The sequence below is a fragment of the Ranitomeya variabilis genome, chromosome 5 (genome assembly GCF_051348905.1).
Source record: "Ranitomeya variabilis isolate aRanVar5 chromosome 5, aRanVar5.hap1, whole genome shotgun sequence".
In the NCBI taxonomy this organism is placed as follows: Eukaryota; Metazoa; Chordata; class Amphibia; order Anura; family Dendrobatidae; genus Ranitomeya; species Ranitomeya variabilis.
Window position 1 is genome coordinate 261,294,247 of NC_135236.1, and position 23,361 is coordinate 261,317,607.

Genomic DNA, 23,361 nt, shown 5'->3' on the forward strand with positions numbered 1-23,361 from the left:
TGAGCAGAATCACCACAATAGAAGCACAACCCATTTTTACGCCTATAATTCTGCCGCTCGCTTCTGGACAGAATTCTGTCACATTGCATATTCTCTGGCGTCTTTTCAGAAGATACCGCCAATTGATGCACAGGCTTGCGCTCCCGCAAACGCCGATCAATCTGAATAGCCATTGTCATGGACTCATTCAGACCTATAGGCGCAGGGAACCCCACCATAACATCTTTAATGGCATCAGAGAGGCCCTCTCTGAAATTTGCCGCTAGGGCGCACTCATTCCACTGAGTAAGCACAGACCATTTACGAAATTTTTTGGCAGTATATCTCAGCTTCATCTTGCCCTTGAAATAGGGCTATCAAAGCTTTTTCAGCTTGAATCTCCAAATTAGGTTCCTCATAAAGCAACCCTAAAGCCAGAAAAAACGCATCCACATTGAGCAACGCAGGGTCCCCTGGTGTCAATGAAAATGCCCAATTTTGAGGGTCATCTCGCAGCAAAGAAATTACAATTTTAACCTGCTGGGCGGGATCTCCAGAGGAGTGAGGTTTGAGAGAAAAGAATAATTTACAATTATATTTGAAATTCAGAAACCGAGATCTATCTCCAGAAAACACCTCTGGTGTAGGAATTTTAGGTTCAGACATAGGAGCATGTATAACAAAATCTTGTAAATTTTGAACCTTAGTAGCAAGATTATTTAAACCTGCAGCCAAACTCTGAGGATCCATCTTTAAACAGGTGAGATCATTCAAGGATTAGAAGGAGAGAAAGGCAAAGGCTGTAATTAGAGCTGAAATACAACTGATTCAACTATGGAGCGAGCATAGGGAAAAGAGAAAAAAAAAAAAAAATCTACAGACTTCTTTTTCACTCCTTTCTTCTGGCAATAACTTTAACACTTGGCCGGTCATACTGTCATGGTTCCCAATGGCAGGGAACATCAGAAACATATAAATAACGGACGAGCTCTTGGGTGATGGAATCTCAAGCTGACCGTGAGCTAAATCTACCACACAACTAATAGCAGCTAGGGAGCATACCTACGACCCTAGATGCCACGCGCCAGCCGGAGGACTAACTACACCTGGTAGAGGAAGAAACAGACCTGGCTTACCTCTAGTGAAATACCCCAAAGATGATAGAAGCCCCCCACAAATAATAACGGTGAGTTCAGAGGAAAAGACATACACAGTATGAAAGTAGATTTAGCAAAGAGAGGTCCACTTACTAGATAGCAGAAGGATACAAAAAGGGACTTCACGGTCAGCTGAAAACCCTTTCAAAATACCATCCTGAAATTACTTTAAAACTCCTGTGTCAACTCACGACACAGGAGTGGCAATTTCAGCCCGCAAGAGCTTCCAGCTACAGAGAATAACAAAAACTGCAAACTGGACAAAAGATACAAAACAAAAGGACAAAGTCCACTTAGCTGATCAGCAGACTAGTAGCAGGAACATGCAACCGAAGGCTCTGGTTACAATGATGACCGGCAAGGAAATGACTGGAGAGCAAGGTTAAATAGGAAACTCCCAAATACTGATGGGAGCAGGTGAACTGAGAGGTAAAGCACACACAAGTCACCAATACCACCAGAAACCACCAGGGGAGCCCAAAAGCAGATTCACAACAGAGTTCTGCCCTAAGATCGGGAACATCCTTCTGAGGCGCGAAGCCGGTGGCCGGAACACCGAGGGAGTAATAGGCTCTACGCATTACTTCAAACTACGGCAGGACAGTTAATTCCAAGTTGGCTGCCCAATCTTTAACCTAATGAAGACAACGGAGGCAAATTGTGGGAGAGGGGCGTCTCTAGGGTCCCTATAAAATAGCTCCAGGCCTACCCCGTCATACGGGTCGTCCTATCCATATCATCTGGGGGACGTAGAGAGAGAATACCAGAAACATACATGACAGTTGTGAGGACTATCCCGTGGTGCTCAGCAGGGAGGTACTACAACACACAGGCGCAAGTAGGAAGGCTACTGATTTCCACCTGCAAAGTGAACTCTGGATGTGCCTTCGGACCGGCCGGATTCAGCCAGCCCTGTTAGCAGTGCTCTGGATTGTGGACGCTGAAGTCTACAGTAAAAGGTAAAGAGACTGCAACCTTGTGTCCTCATTATTTACTGCGACCTACACCATCATCGTCTACCTTACTGGGAAGCCCTGGGGACATACTTCACCTGTGGGAAGGTGTGCCATCTAGCTGCCATAACATCACCCCAGCGGACCCCTCATGTTGTGAATTTACTTTTTGACTCCCTCTAGTGGCTACTAGTGATTTGACTCTGGGTTTGTCAGTCATTCCTTTTATGCTCACCTGGGTCGTTAGGTCAGGGGAGTTGCTATATAAGCTCCCTGGACCTTCAGTTCAATGCCTGGCAACGTTGATATCAGAGCTAATCTGTAGTGCTCTTGTCTACTGATCCTGGTTCCTGTTTGATTAAGCTAAGTCTGTTTTTTTTGCTTTTTGCAATTCGTTATTGTTTGCATTTTTTGTCCAGCTTGTATATTATCTGTATCCTGATCTTGCTGGAAGCTCTAGGGCGGCTGGTGTTCTCCCCCCGGGCCGTTAGACGGTTCGGGGGTTCTTGAATCTCCAGTGTGGATTTTTGATAGGGTTTTTGTTGACCATATAAGTTATCTTACTATATTCTGCTATTAGTAAGTGGGCCTCTCTGTGCTAAACCTAGTTCATCTCTGTGTTTGTCATTTCCTCTTACCTCACCGTTATTATTTGTGGGGGGCTCGTATCCTACTTTTGGGGTCCTTTCTCTGGAGGCAAGAGAGGTCTTTGTTTTCCTCTTCTAGGGGTAGTTAGCTCTCCGGCTGGCGCGAGACATCTAGCGACCAACGTAGGCATGTTCCCCGGCTACTTCTAGGGTTGGCGTTAGGAGTAGATATATGGTCAACCCAGTTACCACTGCCTATGAGCTGGATTTTGGTACTTTGCAGACTTGCTGATATCTCTGAGACCCTCGCCATTGGGGTCATAACAGTTTGCCAGGCCAGTACTAAATGTTAAATGCATTGCAGAAGTGGGATTATAAGAAAGAAAGTTCTGAGTTTTTTTTTTTTTTTTTTTTCTCTCTCTCATTTTTTTTTTCTTTTCCCCTTTACCTTTGAGTGGCTTGTGATTGCTGCAGACATGAATGTCCAGACCTTGATTACAAGTGTGGACCAGCTTGCTACTCGTGTGCAGGGCATACAAGATTATGTTACCAGAAATCCTATGTCAGAACCTAAGATACCGATTCCTGAACTGTTTTCCGGAGACCGATTTAAGTTTAGAAATTTCAGGAATAATTGTAAATTGTTTTTGTCCCTGAGACCCTATTCCTCTGGAGACTCCGCTCAGCAAGTGAAAATTGTTATTTCTTTTTTACGGGGCGACCCTCAGGATTGGGCTTTCTCGCTGGCGCCAGGAGATCCGGCATTGGCTGATATTGATGCGTTTTTTCTGGCGCTCGGTTTGCTTTATGAGGAACCCAATCTTGAGATTCAGGCAGAAAAAGCCTTGCTGGCTATGTCTCAGGGCCAGGACGAGGCTGAGGTGTATTGCCAAAAATTTCGGAAATGGTCCGTGCTGACCCAGTGGAACGAGTGTGCATTGGCTGCAAATTTTAGAAATGGCCTTTCTGAAGCCATTAAGAATGTGATGGTGGGTTTTCCCATTCCCACAGGTCTGAATGATTCCATGGCCCTGGCGATTCAAATTGACCGGCGGTTGCGGGAGTGCAAAACCGCAAATTCCCTCATGGTGTTATCTGAACAGGCACCTGATTTAATGCAATGTGATAGAATCCTGACTAGAAATGAGCGGAAAATTCATAGACGCCAGAATGGCTTGTGTTACTACTGTGGTGATTCTGCACATGTTATCTCAGCATGCTCTAAGCGTCTTACTAAGGTTGTTAGTCCTGTCGCCATTGGTAATTTGCAACCTAAGTTCATTCTATCTGTAACTTTGATTTGCTCACTGTCATCGTATCCTGTCGTGGCGTTTGTAGATTCAGGTGCTGCCCTGAGTCTTATGGATCTGTCATTTGCCAAGCGTTGCGGTTTTGTTCTTGAGCCATTAGAAAATCCTATCCCTCTTAGGGGTATTGACGCTACGCCATTGGCAGAAAATAAGCCGCAGTTTTGGACACAGGTTACCATGTGCATGACTCCTGAACATCGGGAGGTGATACGTTTTCTTGTTCTGCATAAGATGCATGATTTGGTTGTTTTGGGGTTGCCATGGTTACAGACCCATAATCCAGTCTTGGACTGGAAGGCAATGTCAGTGTCAAGTTGGGGCTGTCATGGAATTCATGGAGATTCCCTGCCCGTGTCTATTGCTACTTCTACGCCTTCGGAAGTTCCGGCGTATTTGTCTGATTATCAGGATGTCTTCAGCGAGTCTAGGTCAAGTGCATTGCCTCCTCATAGGGAATGTGACTGTGCAATAGATTTGATTCCAGGCAGTAAGTTTCCTAAGGGAAGACTGTTTAATCTGTCGGTACCTGAACATACCGCGATGCGTTCATATATCAAGGAGTCTCTGGAGAAGGGGCATATCCGTCCTTCTTCTTCCCCTTTTGGTGCGGGATTCTTTTTTGTGGCTAAAAAGGACGGATCTTTGAGGCCTTGTATTGACTATCGGCTTTTGAATAAGATCACTGTCAAATTTCAGTATCCTTTGCCGTTGTTGTCAGACTTGTTTGCCCGGATTAAAAGTGCCAAGTGGTTCACCAAGATAGACCTTCGTGGTGCGTACAACCTTGTGCGCATTAAGCAAGGAGATGAATGGAAAACCGCATTCAATACGCCCGAAGGTCATTTTGAGTACTTGGTGATGCCATTTGGGCTCTCTAATGCACCTTCAGTTTTTCAGTCCTTTATGCATGACATTTTCCGGAAGTATCTGGATAAATTTTTGATCGTTTATCTGGATGATATTCTGGTTTTTTCTGATGATTGGGACTCGCATGTGGAACAGGTCAGGATGGTTTTCAAGATTTTGCGTGAAAATTCTTTGTTTGTTAAAGGCTCAAAGTGTCTCTTTGGTGTACAGAAGGTTCCCTTTTTAGGGTTCATTTTTTCCCCTTCTGCTGTGGAGATGGACCCAGTCAAGGTTCGAGCTATTCATGATTGGACTCAACCCTCGTCAGTTAAGAGTCTTCAGAAGTTCTTGGGTTTTGCTAACTTCTACCGTCGTTTTATCGCTAATTTTTCTAGCGTTGTTAAACCGTTGACGGATATGACCAAGAAAGGCTCTGATGTGGCTAACTGGGCTCCTGCTGCCGTGGAGGCTTTCCAGGAGTTGAAGCGCCGGTTTACTTCAGCGCCTGTTTTGTGCCAGCCTGATGTCTCACTTCCCTTTCAGGTTGAAGTGGATGCTTCGGAGATTGGGGCAGGGGCCGTTTTGTCGCAGAGAGGCCCTGGTTGCTCTACTATGAGACCTTGTGCCTTTTTCTCTAGGAAGTTTTCGCCGGCAGAGCGAAATTATGATGTGGGCAATCGGGAGTTGTTGGCCATGAAGTGGGCATTTGAGGAGTGGCGTCATTGGCTCGAGGGTGCTAAGCATCGTGTGGTGGTCTTGACTGATCACAAAAATCTGATGTACCTCGAGTCTGCTAAACGCCTGAATCCTAGACAGGCCCGCTGGTCATTGTTTTTCTCCCGTTTTGACTTTGTGGTTTCGTATTTACCAGGTTCTAAGAATGTGAAGGCCGATGCTCTGTCTAGGAGCTTTGTGCCTGATGCTCCTGGAGTCGCTGAACCTGTGGGTATTCTTAAGGAAGGAGTTATCCTGTCAGCTATTTCTCCAGATCTGCGACATGTGTTGCAGAGATTTCAGGCTGGTAGGCCTGACTCTTGTCCACCTGACAGATTGTTTGTGCCTGCTAAATGGACCAGCAGAGTCATTTCCGAGGTTCATTCCTCAGTGTTGGCAGGGCACCCGGGAATTTTTGGCACCAGAGACCTGGTGGCCAGGTCCTTTTGGTGGCCTTCCTTGTCAAGAGATGTGCGGTCATTTGTGCAGTCCTGTGGTACTTGTGCTCGAGCTAAGCCTTGCTGTTCTCGTGCCAGCGGGTTGCTCTTGCCCTTGCCTGTCCCGAAGAGACCTTGGACACACATCTCTATGGATTTCATTTCGGATCTTCCGGTGTCTCAGGGCATGTCTGTCATCTGGGTGATATGTGATCGTTTCTCCAAGATGGTCCATCTGGTTCCTTTGCCCAAACTGCCTTCCTCTTCTGATCTGGTTCCTGTGTTCTTCCAGAACGTGGCTCGTTTGCACGGCATTCCTGAGAATATTGTGTCGGACAGAGGATCCCAGTTTGTTTCCAGGTTCTGGCGATCCTTTTGTGGTAGGATGGGCATAGATTTGTCGTTTTCGTCCGCTTTTCATCCACAGACTAACGGACAAACGGAACGAACTAATCAGACTCTGGAGGCGTATTTGAGGTGTTTTGTCTCTTCTGATCAGGATGATTGGGTGACCTTCTTGCCGTTGGCTGAATTTGCCCTTAATAATCGGGCTAGTTCTGCCACCTTGGTTTTGCCATTTTTCTGCAACTCTGGTTTCCACCCTCGTTTTTCCTCGGGACATGTGGAGCCTTCTGACTGTCCTGGGGTGGATTCTGTGGTGGATAGGTTGCAGCAGATCTGGAATCATGTGGTGGACAACTTGAAGTTGTCACAGGAGAAGGCTCAGCGTTTTGCCAACCGCCGCCGCGGTGTGGGTCCCCGACTTCGTGTTGGGGATTTGGTGTGGCTGTCTTCTCGATTTGTTCCTATGAAGGTCTCCTCTCCCAAATTTAAGCCTCGATTCATTGGTCCTTACAAGATATTGGAGATCCTTAATCCTGTATCCTTTCGCCTGGATCTTCCGGTGTCGTTTGCCATTCACAACGTATTTCATAGGTCCTTGTTGCGGCGGTACGTTGTGCCTGTGGTTCCTTCTGCTGAGCCTCCTGCTCCGGTGTTGGTTGAGGGCGAGTTGGAGTACGTGGTGGAGAAGATCTTAGATTCTCGTCTCTCCAGGCGGAGGCTTCAGTACCTGGTCAAGTGGAAGGGCTATGGTCAGGAGGATAATTCCTGGGTGGTCGCCTCTGATGTGCATGCGGCCGATTTAGTTCGTGCCTTTCACGCCGCTCATCCTGATCGCCCTGGTGGTCTTGGTGAGGGTTCGGTGACCCCTCACTAAGGGGGGGGTACTGTTGTGAATTTACTTTTTGACTCCCTCTAGTGGCTACTAGTGATTTGACTCTGGGTTTGTCAGTCATTCCTTTTATGCTCACCTGGGTCGTTAGGTCAGGGGAGTTGCTATATAAGCTCCCTGGACCTTCAGTTCAATGCCTGGCAACGTTGATATCAGAGCTAATCTGTAGTGCTCTTGTCTACTGATCCTGGTTCCTGTTTGATTAAGCTAAGTCTGTTTTTTTTGCTTTTTGCAATTCGTTATTGTTTGCATTTTTTGTCCAGCTTGTATATTATCTGTATCCTGATCTTGCTGGAAGCTCTAGGGCGGCTGGTGTTCTCCCCCCGGGCCGTTAGACGGTTCGGGGGTTCTTGAATCTCCAGTGTGGATTTTTGATAGGGTTTTTGTTGACCATATAAGTTATCTTACTATATTCTGCTATTAGTAAGTGGGCCTCTCTGTGCTAAACCTAGTTCATCTCTGTGTTTGTCATTTCCTCTTACCTCACCATTATTATTTGTGGGGGGCTCGTATCCTACTTTTGGGGTCCTTTCTCTGGAGGCAAGAGAGGTCTTTGTTTTCCTCTTCTAGGGGTAGTTAGCTCTCCGGCTGGCGCGAGACATCTAGCGACCAACGTAGGCATGTTCCCCGGCTACTTCTAGGGTTGGCGTTAGGAGTAGATATATGGTCAACCCAGTTACCACTGCCTATGAGCTGGATTTTGGTACTTTGCAGACTTGCTGATATCTCTGAGACCCTCGCCATTGGGGTCATAACACCCTCAGCAGCGTCGGTCATCCTACCAAATACCACAGGTGGCGTCACGAACACTTGACAATCAAACTACACCTTTAATTGGGCGCCCCTTAGCAGGGCCACGGACCGGGTCGGGCCACCGTGACATCCCCAGAACCGAGACAGAAGGGACCCGGTACCGAGTACCCCACTGCCCTGCGCCTGGGGGCGATCCAACTTTGGTGTCACGAACAGGATCTACTTAAGCCTGAAAAATCGGGTCATGTGTGCCTTGGAACTGTGCCAGAATTGTGCTTGAACTGTGATTTATTGCAAAGACTGTGTGTCGTCACTTGCCGCCAAAAATTCCCTCCAAAACCGTCGCCATTACAGCGCCACGAGGAGCGCAGGAGAAGAAGAAGGGCGTGGAGTTGTGGGCGTGAACAAACTGAGAAGCGCGAAGAACAATGGCCGCCCAGTCTAAATACTTCTGTACCTTGAGGACGTGTCCGTCAGCAGCCGAGATCTGCCTCCTGATCCTCAATGGAGGGCGGAGACAAAGAAAAAGAAACCGCCCACGAAGAAGAGAGCGGGAAAAAGACCAGGAAGCGAGCCACGTGGAGGATGCTTTGGCCAGCCACTCAGAACCAGAGTGTGGGGTTGAAGCAGAGAACTCCCCCAGTTACCCGGAAGAGCACAGCAGCCAAATCTCCACGGTCGGCACCGATCTCCTGCAGATTGAGATGGAGGAATTGATCGATCAGCTCCTGCAACTACGGGTGAGGGCCAAGGACCCGTACCAGGTGGCGCCGGCGGAGGAACCCCCGACATCGGTCCCTGTACCGCTACCAGAGCTGCTGCCGATATTTCCACCGATGCAGCCGCCAGCAGAGCCAGCCGCTAAGGAGGACGCCGCGCCGGCCGGTAAGCCCGCCGACCCTGCCCCGCTAGCAGAGGACCTGCTGATAGGCCCCGTCGCAGAACCACCTTCCCCTGGGACCCATAGACTCCAGCGCCTTGAACCCTGGGACCAGGCCACGGGTATGGGGCAGTTCCTAAAGACCTCGATTTCACCGACCACCTTGCCGGGTAAAGTCTACGCAGAGTGGACGGTGCACCGCTGGGTGAACCCCGGGTCAGATTTCATGGGGTTCCCCGGGGCGAAGTCGCATGAAGGGGAGGTGGTGGAAGCCCTAAGCTGGGAAGAATACCAGGCCCAGCTTGACCAACAGTGGAAGGAGGCGGATGAGAAATACCAGGGCCAACGCGAGGCTCATCACCAGCGAGACCTAGCGGTCAAGGCCCAAGCCCGAAAGGACCGCACCATCCACCAGGCCCCGCGTAGGCAAGGCACCGTCATAGCCTTTAGACTCCGTGGAGGTTGGGGCTTCATTAAAGAGCAAGGCCTGTATGCCAAGGAGTTCGTAAATCGGAGAGATGTGGAGTCCCACCTCAGAGAAGGCCACCCAGATCGAGATTTTTACCTGGGGGACATAGTCACCTATACCAGGCACTTTGGGGAAAGGGGCTGGTTTGCCCTGAACGTGCACAAAAAGCAAGACCTTGTAGCACCACCAACCAAAGCGCCGGTAAAATTGTCTCCCGTGGCAGTGTTGCCACCTCGTGGCCAGGCTACTGCTACTACAAAGACTACTGTTGTTACTCTGACGTGTACCATCATCAGAACCACAACCTGTACCGTCGCCACGACTACCACTGTCGCGGCTAAAGAGTTGACCTCAATGATGGCTAGTGCCCCAGCCATCTCAGGACAGAAAACTGTGGGTACCCAGACCCCTGTCTGGAGTGAGGGAGCTCCTTGTACGGCACCTGGTAGCCGCAGGTATCTGGGCGGATGGCCTCGCCCATTGCTACCTGCAGAGCTACGGCCGCCAGAACAGGAATAAACCTCGGAAACCTGAGTATGTAAATGATTAACTGTTTGTTTTTCTGTTTTGCTGCTAAACCCGTCTAGGGTTAATTCTTAAAGGGATCCCTTTGTTGACCCGGGATCCCTATTGTTTCCAGTTTGCACAAGTTCATCATTGTTCTAAAAAGACTGCCGAATCATGGACGGTGAATGATTCACAAACTGTTGCTGTATATAGTTTGCACCTTCTTAAGAGTGCTCCCTACTGGTTTTACAAAAAGAAGAGCTTTTTGAAGAGACTGTTCCTGATTACAGCGCGAAAGTTCTTGCTTTAAACAGACTTGCAAATTGATGGTTTGCACTACCTCAAAAGAGACTTGGTTTCCCCTTAAAGGGGATGTTCAATTGTTGCACTTAGTTTAAAACATGATAATGTTGCCTTAAATAGATAGATAAGTAATAATATTCTTACATAGTAGTAGTATGTAGTTAGAAAGATAGTGATAAGGAATAGAAATGTTGATAATGTTCTTTGAATAAAACTGAAGTTAGAGTAATTACTAGAATTTTATGAGAGAAAAGCTGAAGAAAGATGCAATAGGCCCGTAGGGGTAGACAGATAGTCCTGCATATGTGAAAGTAAAAGCGAAAAATAAAGGAAATGTTAATTTGCACTTGTGAGTTTTATAGCATGCCTTTAGTGGGTATACGCCCTTAAAGGAAAAGTACTGTTTTGTGTTTGCACTTCATAGATAGTATGCCCGGCTGGGTAATAATAGTTATTTATAGTTAGTTATTTAAATCTTAAGCACAATGTAAATATGTTTTTGTTTGCAACGTTCAAGTGTCCTCACCTCCCATAAAGGGAAGCACTGTTAAATTTACTTGTTTACAGCATTTCAAAAATTTTGTATGTCTTTTGCTAACATGTATTGTTGTTCTTCTTTTCCCAGTCTGGAAGTACTGGATTTAACGGGGAGGGGGGGGGGGGGGAGTGCAGCGCCCCAGAGTCCTGGTTGTTGCAGTATTGTCGCTCTTTCACCAGGGGGAGTGATGGTACGTCTGATGGCACTAAAGGAGTTCACCTGACCAGGTATCACAGTCACACACTACACTTCACACTCCGACCACCAGGGGGAGCAAAGGGTTCTATGTATTAGGCCACTCCTCACACTTGGGTAAAACTGGGGGCTGGATAGGAAGGGACGGAGAATGCTACTGGGTGAGACCCAGGAAAGACCTGTCAGGCAGACAGGGGGAGAAGGAGGAACATCTGAGCTGCAGACAGAGGTCCCTGTCAGGGGTGGGATCCTGGCAGAGACTGAGCGAGAGATAGAACGTTACGGAGCTGCGCCTGCACCTCATTGCGGCAGCATCCTAAGAAAGGACAAGAAGCGGAGTATATTGTGGAGAAGAGAGAAACGAGATCACAGCACAAGGAGATAATACCGGGAGGAGTTCTGTCATGGTTCCCAATGGCAGGGAACATCAGAAACATATAAATAACGGACGAGCTCTTGGGTGATGGAATCTCAAGCTGACCGTGAGCTAAATCTACCACACAACTAATAGCAGCCAGGGAGCATACCTACGACCCTAGATGCCACGTGCCAGCCGGAGGACTAACTACGCCTAGTAGAGGAAGAAACAGACCTGGCTTACCTCTAGTGAAATACCCCAAAGATGATAGAAGCCCCCCACAAATAATAACGGTGAGTTCAGAGGAAAAGACATACACAGTATGAAAGTAGATTTAGCAAAGAGAGGTCCACTTACTAGATAGCAGAAGGATACAAAAGGGGACTTCACGGTCAGCTGAAAACCTTTTCAAAATACCATCCTGAAATTACTTTAAAACTCCTGTGTCAACTCACGACACAGGAGTGGCAATTTCAGCCCGCAAGAGCTTCCAGCTACAGAGAATAACAAAAACTGCAAACTGGACAAAAGATACAAAACAAAAGGACAAAGTCCACTTAGCTGATCAGCAGACTAGTAGCAGGAACATGCAACCGAAGGCTCTGGTTACAATGATGACCGGCAAGGAAATGACTGGAGAGCAAGGTTAAATAGGAAACTCCCAAATACTGATGGGAGCAGGTGAACTGAGAGGTAAAGCACACACAAGTCACCAGTACCACCAGCAACCACCAGGGGAGCCCAAAAGCAGATTCACAACAGAGTTCTGCCCTAAGATCGGCAACATCCTTCTGAGGCGCGAAGCCGGTGGCCGGAACACCGAAGGAGTAATAGGCTCTACGCATTACTTCAAACTACGGCAGGACAGTTAATTCCAAGTTGGCTGCCCAATCTTTAACCTAATGAAGACAACGGAGGCAAATTGTGGGAGAGGGGCGTCTCTAGGGTCCCTATAAAATAGCTCCAGGCCTACCCCGTCATACGGGTCGTCCTATCCATATCATCTGGGGGACGTAGAGAGAGAATACCAGAAACATACATGACAGTTGTGAGGACTATCCCGTGGTGCTCAGCAGGGAGGTACTACAACACACAGGCGCAAGTAGGAAGGCTACTGATTTCCACCTGCAAAGTGAACTCTGGATGTGCCTTTGGACCGGCCGGATTCAGCCAGCCCTGTTAGCAGTGCTCTGGATTGTGGACGCTGAAGTCTACAGTAAAAGGTAAAGAGACTGCAACCTTGTGTCCTCATTATTTACTGCGACCTACACCATCATCGTCTACCTTACTGGGAAGCCCTGGGGACATACTTCACCTGTGGGAAGGTGTGCCATCTAGCTGCCATAACATCACCCCAGCGGACCCCTCAGCAGCGTCGGTCATCCTACCAAATACCACAGGTGGCGTCACGAACACTTGACAATCAAACTACACCTTTAATTGGGCGCCCCTTAGCAGGGCCACGGACCGGGTCGGGCCACCGTGACATCCCCAGAACCGAGACAGAAGGGACCCGGTACCGAGTACCCCACTGCCCTGCGCCTGGGGGCGATCCAACTTTGGTGTCACGAACAGGATCTACTTAAGCCTGAAAAATCGGGTCATGTGTGCCTTGGAACTGTGCCAGAATTGTGCTTGAACTGTGATTTATTGCAAAGACTGTGTGTCGTCACTTGCCGCCAAAAATTCCCTCCAAAACCGTCGCCATTACAGCGCCACGAGGAGCGCAGGAGAAGAAGAAGGGCGTGGAGTTGTGGGCGTGAACAAACTGAGAAGCGCGAAGAACAATGGCCACCCAGTCTAAATACTTCTGTACCTTGAGGACGTGTCCGTCAGCAGCCGAGATCTGCCTCCTGATCCTCAATGGAGGGCGGAGACAAAGAAAAAGAAACCGCCCACGAAGAAGAGAGCGGGAAAAAGACCAGGAAGCGAGCCACGTGGGGGATGCTTTGGCCAGCCACTCAGAACCAGAGTGTGGGGTTGAAGCAGAGAACTCCCCCAGTTACCCGGAAGAGCACAGCAGCCAAATCTCCACGGTCGGCACCGATCTCCTGCAGATTGAGATGGAGGAATTGATCGATCAGCTCCTGCAACTACGGGTGAGGGCCAAGGACCCGTACCAGGTGGCGCCGGCGGAGGAACCCCCGACATCGGTCCCTGTACCGCTACCAGAGCTGCTGCCGATATTTCCACCGATGCAGCCGCCAGCAGAGCCAGCCGCTAAGGAGGACGCCGCGCCGGCCGGTAAGCCCGCCGACCCTGCCCCGCTAGCAGAGGACCTGCTGATAGGCCCCGTCGCAGAACCACCTTCCCCTGGGACCCATAGACTCCAGCGCCTTGAACCCTGGGACCAGGCCACGGGTATGGGGCAGTTCCTAAAGACCTCGATTTCACCAACCACCTTGCCGGGTAAAGTCTACGCAGAGTGGACGGTGCACCGCTGGGTGAACCCCGGGTCAGATTTCATGGGGTTCCCCGGGGCGAAGTCGCATGAAGGGGAGGTGGTGGAAGCCCTAAGCTGGGAAGAATACCAGGCCCAGCTTGACCAACAGTGGAAGGAGGCGGATGAGAAATACCAGGCCCAACGCGAGGCTCATCACCAGCGAGACCTAGCGGTCAAGGCCCAAGCCCGAAAGGACCGCACCATCCACCAGGCCCCGCGTAGGCAAGGCACCGTCATAGCCTTTAGACTCCGTGGAGGTTGGGGCTTCATTAAAGAGCAAGGCCTGTATGCCAAGGAGTTCGTAAATCGGAGAGATGTGGAGTCCCACCTCAGAGAAGGCCACCCAGATCGAGATCTTTACCTGGGGGACATAGTCACCTATACCAGGCACTTTGGGGAAAGGGGCTGGTTTGCCCTGAACGTGCACAAAAAGCAAGACCTTGTAGCACCACCAACCAAAGCGCCGGTAAAATTGTCTCCCGTGGCAGTGTTGCCACCTCGTGGCCAGGCTACTGCTACTACAAAGACTACTGTTGTTACTCCGACGTGTACCATCATCAGAACCACGACCTGTACCGTCGCCACGACTACCACTGTCGCGGCTAAAGAGTTGACCTCAATGATGGCTAGTGCCCCAGCCATCTCAGGACAGAAAACTGTGGGTACCCAGACCCCTGTCTGGAGTGAGGGAGCTCCTTGTACGGCACCTGGTAGCCGCAGGTATCTGGGCGGATGGCCTCGCCCATTGCTACCTGCAGAGCTACGGCCGCCAGAACAGGAATAAACCTCGGAAACCTGAGTATGTAAATAGTTAACTGTTTGTTTTTCTGTTTTGCTGCTAAACCCGTCTAGGGTTAATTCTTAAAGGGATCCCTTTGTTGACCCGGGATCCCTATTGTTTCCAGTTTGCACAAGTTCATCATTGTTCTAAAAAGACTGCCGAATCATGGACGGTGAATGATTCACAAACTGTTGCTGTATATAGTTTGCACCTTCTTAAGAGTGCTCCCTACTGGTTTTACAAAAAGAAGAGCTTTTTGAAGAGACTGTTCCTGATTACAGCGCGAAAGTTCTTGCTTTAAACAGACTTGCAAATTGATGGTTTGCACTACCTCAAAAGAGACTTGGTTTCCCCTTAAAGGGGATGTTCAATTGTTGCACTTAGTTTAAAACATGATAATGTTGCCTTAAATAGATAGATAAGTAATAATATTCTTACATAGTAGTAGTATGTAGTTAGAAAGATAGTGATAAGGAATAGAAATGTTGATAATGTTCTTTGAATAAAACTGAAGTTAGAGTAATTACTAGAATTTTATGAGAGAAAAGCTGAAGAAAGATGCAATAGGCCCGTAGGGGTAGACAGATAGTCCTGCATATGTGAAAGTAAAAGCGAAAAATAAAGGAAATGTTAATTTGCACTTGTGAGTTTTATAGCATGCCTTTAGTGGGTATACGCCCTTAAAGGAAAAGTACTGTTTTGTGTTTGCACTTCATAGATAGTATGCCCGGCTGGGTAATAATAGTTATTTATAGTTAGTTATTTAAATCTTAAGCACAATGTAAATATGTTTTTGTTTGCAACGTTCAAGTGTCCTCACCTCCCATAAAGGGAAGCACTGTTAAATTTACTTGTTTACAGCATTTCAAAAATTTTGTATGTCTTTTGCTAACATGTATTGTTGTTCTTCTTTTCCCAGTCTGGAAGTACTGGATTTAACGGGGAGGGGGGGGGGGGGAGTGCAGCGCCCCAGAGTCCTGGTTGTTGCAGTATTGTCGCTCTTTCACCAGGGGGAGTGATGGTACGTCTGATGGCACTAAAGGAGTTCACCTGACCAGGTATCACAGTCACACACTACACTTCACACTCCGACCACCAGGGGGAGCAAAGGGTTCTATGTATTAGGCCACTCCTCACACTCGGGTAAAACTGGGGGCTGGATAGGAAGGGATGGAGAATGCTACTGGGTGAGACCCAGGAAAGACCTGTCAGGCAGACAGGGGGAGAAGGAGGAACATCTGAGCTGCAGACAGAGGTCCCTGTCAGGGGTGGGATCCTGGCAGAGACTGAGCGAGAGATAGAACATTACGGAGCTGCGCCTGCACCTCATTGCGGCAGCATCCTAAGAAAGGACAAGAAGCGGAGTATATTGTGGAGAAGTGAGAAACGAGATCACAGCACAAGGAGATAATACCGGGAGGAGTTCTGCCCTAAGATCGGCAACATCCTTCTGAGGCGCGTAGCCGGTGGCCGGAACACCGAGGGAGCAATAGGCTCTACGCATTACTTCAAACTACGGCAGGACAGTTAATTCCAAGTTGGCTGCCCAACCTTTAATCTAATGAAGACATCGGAGGCAAATTGTGGGAGAGGGCATCTCTAGGGTCCCTATAAAATAGCTCCAGGCCTACCCCGTCATACGGGTCGTCCTATCCTTATCATCTGGGGGACGTAGAGAGAGAATACCACAAACATACACGACAGTTGTGAGGACTATCCCGTGGTGCTCAGCAGGGAGGTACTACAACACACAGGCGCAAGTAGGAAGGCTACTGATTTCCACCTGCAAAGGGAACTCTGGATGTGCCTTCGGACCGGCCGGATTCAGCCAGCCCTGTTAGCAGTGCTCTGGATTGTGGATGCTGAAGTCTACAGTAAAAGGTAAAGAGACTGCAACCTTGTGTCCTCATTGTTTACTGCGACCTACACCATCATCGTCTACCTTACTGGGAAGCCCTGGGGACATACTTCACCTGTGGGAAGGTGTGCCATCTAGCTGCCATAACATCACCCCAGCGGACCCCTCAGCAGCGTCGGTCATCCTGACCGAATACCACAGGTGGCGTCACGAACACTTGACAATCAAACTACACCTTTAATTGGGCGCCCCTTAGCAGGGCCACGGACCGGGTCGGGCCACCGTGACATCCCCAGAACCGAGACAGAAGGGACCCGGTACCGAGTACCCCACTGCCATGCGCCTGGGGGCGATCCACTTACAACATAAATTTTGATGGGTAATTATAGTGCTTTCTTTTTCAAGCATTAGTATTTATGTCATATATTTTATGTCCCTTTTATGCTGCATTTCGAATAGTTTATATATCTTAGTCAAAATGAGCAAACACTGTACTATCCGTCATGAGTGGAAATCATGGAACACATGTCCTTTCATACAAAATGTGACATATAGATGCATCACCCACAGATCCCAGCTACTGTACAAATACAGGAATTATTTTAATTTTCCACATTGTGTTTACCATAACCTTTTATGCCCGGGTTGGCAGCTCTCCTGCATTTATAGAGAAGGTCACAGCTTTGTTTGCCAACAAAAATTACTGCTATTTGCCAGCAGAAGACTGCAGCTCTTTGTGTCTTACAGGAATAGCCTTGACCCATCTAACATACTGTATTTTGAGTTTATTTTTATCCAGACTACTGACAAAGCCAACATTTGGCCAACATACTGTATATAAAAGGTTTGCAAATTGTACTTTACAATACTTAAAGGGAATATATCATTCCAATGTTTTTTTTTCAACAATTGAAAAAATGTAAAATATTAATGTTCTGATTTTTTAAATTTAATTTCACAAGAACAAATACTAGGATCTTCAACTGCTGTAACAGAAGTTGGCATTAGGCCGGGGACTCACTTGCAAGTGTGATGCGAGTCTCTCGCATCAGTACCCGGCACTGCCGCCGGCACTCGGGACCGGAGTGTGCGGCTGCATAGAAATACATGCAGCCGCACGCTTCGGTCCGAGTGCCAGCGGCAGTGTCGGGTATTGATGCGAGAGACTCGTACGAGTTTCTCGCATCACATTCGCAAGTGTGACACCAGCCTTTGGGGGAGGGACTATTATTAGGTGCTGCGCTGTCTTTACAAAAATCTGAGTGGAGAGGTCAAATAATTGAGGCAGCAAGTCTCAGGTAACAGTAATTACAGTTCAGCAGTCAGTATGACACATGATAGGGTTGGATACACAACTCAGCAAACTATAACTCATGATACTATTAGATACATGTCTCAGCAAACTGTATCTCACATGATAGGATTAGATACACAGCTCAGTTGACAATTACTGTGATCTCAGGGGAGCTGTCATATTATTGTAGCTGCATCACTCAGATCATAGTAATTACTGGTAAGTGATGAGCACAGTTCTGGGCACCATTGCTCCGGCAGTAATTTTTACCCAGTGTCGTGTACTCACCAATTGATGGATGAAGTCCCCATTGCAGTCCTGGTGACCTGGTGAGTGATCACCAGCAATCAACGTGGTATGACTGTGATATGAGCACTGCAGCTGCAATAATATGACTGCTTCACTCTGATCACAGTAATTATCAGTGAATACTCACCACCAGTTCCGGGTTATAAGGCTGTGGCAGTGATTTGATTGAGAGATGAGTAGACATTACTGGACGAAATCACTGCTGCAACATTGGACCTGGTGAATGTATACCCATAATTACTTTGACAGAAGTGCTAAAGTTGAAATGACATGACTAGTGTTGAGCATTCCGATACCGCAAGTATCGGGTATCGGCCGATACTTGCGGTATCGGAATTCCGATACCGGTATTCCGATACTTGCCGCGTATCGGATACCGGAATCGGAAGTTCCCAGATTCAAAATGCACAAATTCATCCAATGAGAATGATTCCAAGTGTGGGCACATCCTGTTCAGCATGGAGGGCATGAAACTACTGGCAAGGCTGTGATTGGCTGCTGAAATGATGTCATGATGCAGTTTAAAAGTCGCTGGCGCCATTTTGCGATCACTCTGCTGTGAATTCAGTTAGTGACAGGACGCTGTTTGCTGACTGAGGGCCAGTTTAGAGATAGCGATTTGCTTCTTTGTGCTTTCCAAAGGCTAATTTAGCAACCGCTGTGTTCACCTACTATTCACCTTGCTTTTGCCTTGTAGCGCTGTTTTCACAGCGATCTGCAAGGTCTGTGTGTGTGTGTGTGTGAGTGCAGCCCACTCTCTAGTCTGAGTGCAGCCACATAGGCCATCCATAGCTGGTTGTATTCAGTTCAGGGAGGGTGGTTCATTGCCTCATACTGTTCTTTTTTTTTTTTTTTTCCAAGTAGTGTAGTCTGCTGCTAATTTTTAACAAAAAATCCTATTAGTGTCTTTCCACCCGTCTCCAGCTAATTTGTGGAAAAACACTACATAGGATAACGTAGAGGAGGGTTTTTGGGCCTTGCAGCGCCGTTTACGGCTGTCTGCACGGTCTCCGTGTGACTGCAGCTCGCCCTGTAGTCTGTGAGCAGCCATAGCCTGGTTGTCTCCAGCTCAGGGTTGTTCACTGCGTCATACCGCAAAATCAATTTTCATTTTGTTTTAAGTAGTGCAGGCTGCTGCACATTTTTTCAAAAAATTCCTATTAGTGTCTTTCCACCCGTCTCCAGCTAACTTGTGGAAAAACACTACATAGGATAACGTAGAGGAGGGTTTTTGGGCCTTGCAGCGCCGTTTACGTCTGTCTGCACGGTCTCCGTGTGACTGCAGCTCTATCTGTTGTCAGTTCAGCCCCCAAAAAATAAATAAATAATAAAGTTCACCAAACACACTAGTGACACCACTTTACATTTGTGTAGGCCACATTAGCTCATATTAAAGTCTAGTCCACACCTTAGAAAATTAGTGTTTCTTATACCTGTTAGGAGGAGTTGTTCAGGAATAAGCACACAAATCCGTTAGTACTTTTCTGCTTATCTTTATCAGTCAACCAAGATGAAGAAGGCAGTGAGTAAGGCACGTGGGCGTGGGCGCGGAGCAGGGAGGGGACGTGGGGATTCTGTGCCTGCTGCGGGCACCGGTGACTCATCAGCACCCACTTTCACAAGGGAACAGTCATTCATGCGCAGCTTTGTCGCAGAGCACCGTACACCGCTGCTGCGTGAAGAACAAATTGAAGCCGTTGTCGGATGGATGGCAGCTAATGCATCAACTTCAATTAGTGCCACATCCTCTCAGACACAGAGCACTGGAGAGCAGCCATCTGTCTCTTCACCACCTGCCAAATTGCCCAGGCAGACAGAGAGCCCAGGACAGGAGCCGTCTCTACTTCTGTTCTCTGAATCTCTTGGCTTGGAAACAGGGGGCCAGCCAAGCAGCATTGGAGAAATGGAAGAAGAGGCAGGGTGCAGTGATGCCCAACAGCTTTTTCTCTCTGAGTCTGAAGAGGCGGGTGGGCCAGTGGCTCCGGTCACCACATCGCAGGCCGCATCAGCTGATGATGACACTCAGGTGCCACTTACTGGTGCGTGCTCTGCTGCTGAGACTACCCAGGAGGAGCAGTTGGGGGCAGAGGGTAGTGTAGATGATGAGGTCCTTGACCCATCTTGGCGTGAGGGACAGGAAGGTGGTGGGAGCAGCTCTGAGGAAGAGATTCCCCGTACGGCCCAAAGAGGGAGAGGGAGGGGGAAGACTGCGGATCCTGCAGCCTCCGCTTTGGCAGCCGTTAGGAGCATGTCTCTTCCAAAAGCCAAAAAGGGCGCTCCCAAGACTTGCAGTGCCTGGTCCTTTTTTGACACAGTTGCAGCTGACATTTGCTATGTCAAATGCAAGGTGTGTCATCACAAAGTCAAAAGAGGTCGAAATGTCAGCAACCTCAATACCTCCAACATGTGGAAACATGTGCGCACCAGGCACCCGGCGGAGTTAGAAAAACACACTGAAGAGCTAGGCCAACCAACAGCGGCAGCTACCACCTCTTCAGCTCGTGTTGCCTCTTCCTCCAGCTCACACGCAGCTGGTTCTGCTTCCTCCCAGGATCGCCGTGGAAGAACCTCTGGCCCTGTTGTCCAGAGACCCGCTGTAATTCCACCCGCAGCACCACTTTCCCAGTCATCCACACACTCCCAGCCCAGTCTACAGCCATCGGTAGTACAGGCATGGGAGAAAAGGCGGCCTTTCTCGTCAAACCACCCACGAGCACAGGCTCTGACTGCAGGCATTGCCAAACTTCTGTCACTGGAAATGCTGTCATTCAGGCTGGTGGAGACTGACAGCTTCCGTGACTTGATGTCATTGGCAGTCCCACAGTACAATGTGCCCAGCCGCTTTTACTTCAGCAGGCAAGCCGTCCCTGCCCTGCACAAGCATGTGGAGGGACACATAAAACACGCGCTACTGAACGCCGTCAGTAGCAAGGTCCACCTCACCACCGATGCGTGGACCAGTCAACATGGACAGGGGCGATACCTTTCCCTCACTGCCCATTGGGTTAATGTCGTTGAGCCGGGTACAGACCGTGCGAGTGGCGCAGGACGTGTCCTGCCCACTCCAAGGATTGCAGGAATCCATTCTGTACGCATTGACTCCTCCTCCTACACCAGTTCCTCAGAATCATCGCTGCAGGAGCCGTCACAGTCCACCTCCAAATGGACCCGTGATGAACGTGTACCTCTTACGACCGACATGAGCACAGCCGTGGCCAAACGTCAACAGGCCGTCTTGAAATTAATTTATTTGGGGAATCGAAGCCACACAGCGCAGGAGCTCTGGAATGCCATCAAGCAGGAGAGCGATGTGTGGTTTGTGCCAGCGAATCTCCAGCCAGGCATGGTAGTGTGTGATAATGGCCGAAATCTGGTGGCAGCTCTGGGCCTCGGCAACCTCACTCACATCCCATGTCTGGCACATGTGCTCAATTTGGTCGTGCAGAGTTTTCTGAGGGACTATCCGGATCTTGATGCACTGCTGCATAAGGTCCGCCTAGAGTGTGCTCACTTGCGGCGTTCCAGCACGGCAAAAGCGCGCATTGCGGCTCTGCAGCGCCGACACCGCCTGCCGGAACATCGCATCATATGTGACCTACCTACCAGGTGGAATTCCACGTTACATATGTTGGAGCGGTTGTGTGAGCAGCAGCAAGCTGTAATGGAGTACCAGCTGCTTCAGGCGCAAAGAAGTCTGTTATGGTTCTCAATGGCAAGAGAACATAGCCCAGCAAACATAAGAACTAGCTCTTGGAAGGATGGAAACTAAACTGACCATGAACTAAACCTGCCGCACAACTAACAGTAGCCGGGTAGCGTTGCCTGCGTTTTATCCCTAGACGCCCAGCGCCGGCCGGAGGACTAACTAATCCTGGCAGAGGAAAATATAGTCCTGGCTCACCTCTAGAGAAATTTCCCCGAAAGGCAGACAGAGGCCCCCACATATATTGGCGGTGATTTTAGATGAAATAACAAACGTAGTATGAAAATAGGTTTAGCAAAATTGAGGTCCGCTTACTAGATAGCAGGAAGACAGAAAGGACACTTTCATGGTCAGCTGAAAACCCTATCAAAATACCATCCTGAAATTACTTTAAGACTCTAGTATTAACTCATAACATAAGAGTGGCAATTTCAGATCACAAGAGCTTTCCAGACACAGAAACGAAACTACAGCTGTGAACTGGAACAAAATGCAAAAACAAACAAGGACTAAAGTCCAACTTAGCTGGAAGTTGTCTAGCAGCAGGAACATGCACAGAAAGGCTTCTGATTACAATGTTGACCGGCATGGAAGTGACAGAGGAGCAAGGCTAAATAGCGACTCCCACATCCTGATGGGAACAGGTGAACAGAGGGGATGATGCACACCAGTTCAATTCCACCAGTGGCCACCGGGGGAGCCGAAAATCCAATTTCACAACAGAAGTCGCAGTCAGCGCCGTACAGACTTCACAACCACAGAGTGGGCCACTATGAATGACGTCTGCCAGGTTTTGCGTCCCTTTGATTATTCCACGCGGATGGCGAGTGCAGATGATGCACTAGTCAGCATGACTGTCCCCCTTATCTGCCTGCTTGAAAAATCACTGCAAGCGCTAAGGGATGATGTTGTGGAAGAGGTGGAGGATGAGGATTCAGCATTTCCATCATCTTCTGGACAGTCAGCGCCACGTGGTTCCTCACAAACGCGTAGGCAGGGGACAGTTTGTGAGGAGGATGAGGAGGAGTCAATGGAGGAGGAAGACATCCGTCCAGAGGAGGGAGTTACACAATTGTCCAGTACTCAGTGTGTACAGCGAGGGTGGGGTGATGACGAGCGGGCAGAGATCACGCCTCCAGCAGGGGACAGCGTTTCTTGGGCAGTTGGCAGTCTGCAGCACATGGTGGATTACATGCTGCAGTGCCTGAGAAACGACCGCCGCATCGCCCACATTCTCAACATGTCTGATTATTGGGTGTTCACCCTCCTCGATCCTCGCTACCGGGACAACGTAGAAAGCCTCATCACACCGTTGAACCGGGAGCGAAAAATGCGGGAGTACCAAGACACACTGGTCAATTCCATCATCTTCTCCATTCCAACTGAGAGAAGTGCTGCTAGTGCATTCCAAAGCAGCTCAGTGCGTCCAGGCAGTGGTGGAGGCTCTGCACAAAGAGGGAGCAGAAGCAGTGCCTCTGCCCAAGGCAAGACCAGTATGGCCCAACTGTGGCACAGTTTTCTGTGCCCGCCACAAAAGTCTACACCATCACAGACGGCTCCAGTCAGCAGGAGGCAACGGTTCCATCAGATGGTGACAGACTACATGTCTTGCCCTCTTGCTGTACTCCCAGACGGCTCTTCCCCTTTCAAGTTTTGGGTCTCAAAGCTGGATACATGGCCAGAGCTAAGCCAGTATGCATTGGAGGTGCTGTCTTGCCCTGCGGCCAGTGTATTATCGGAACGTGTCTTTAGT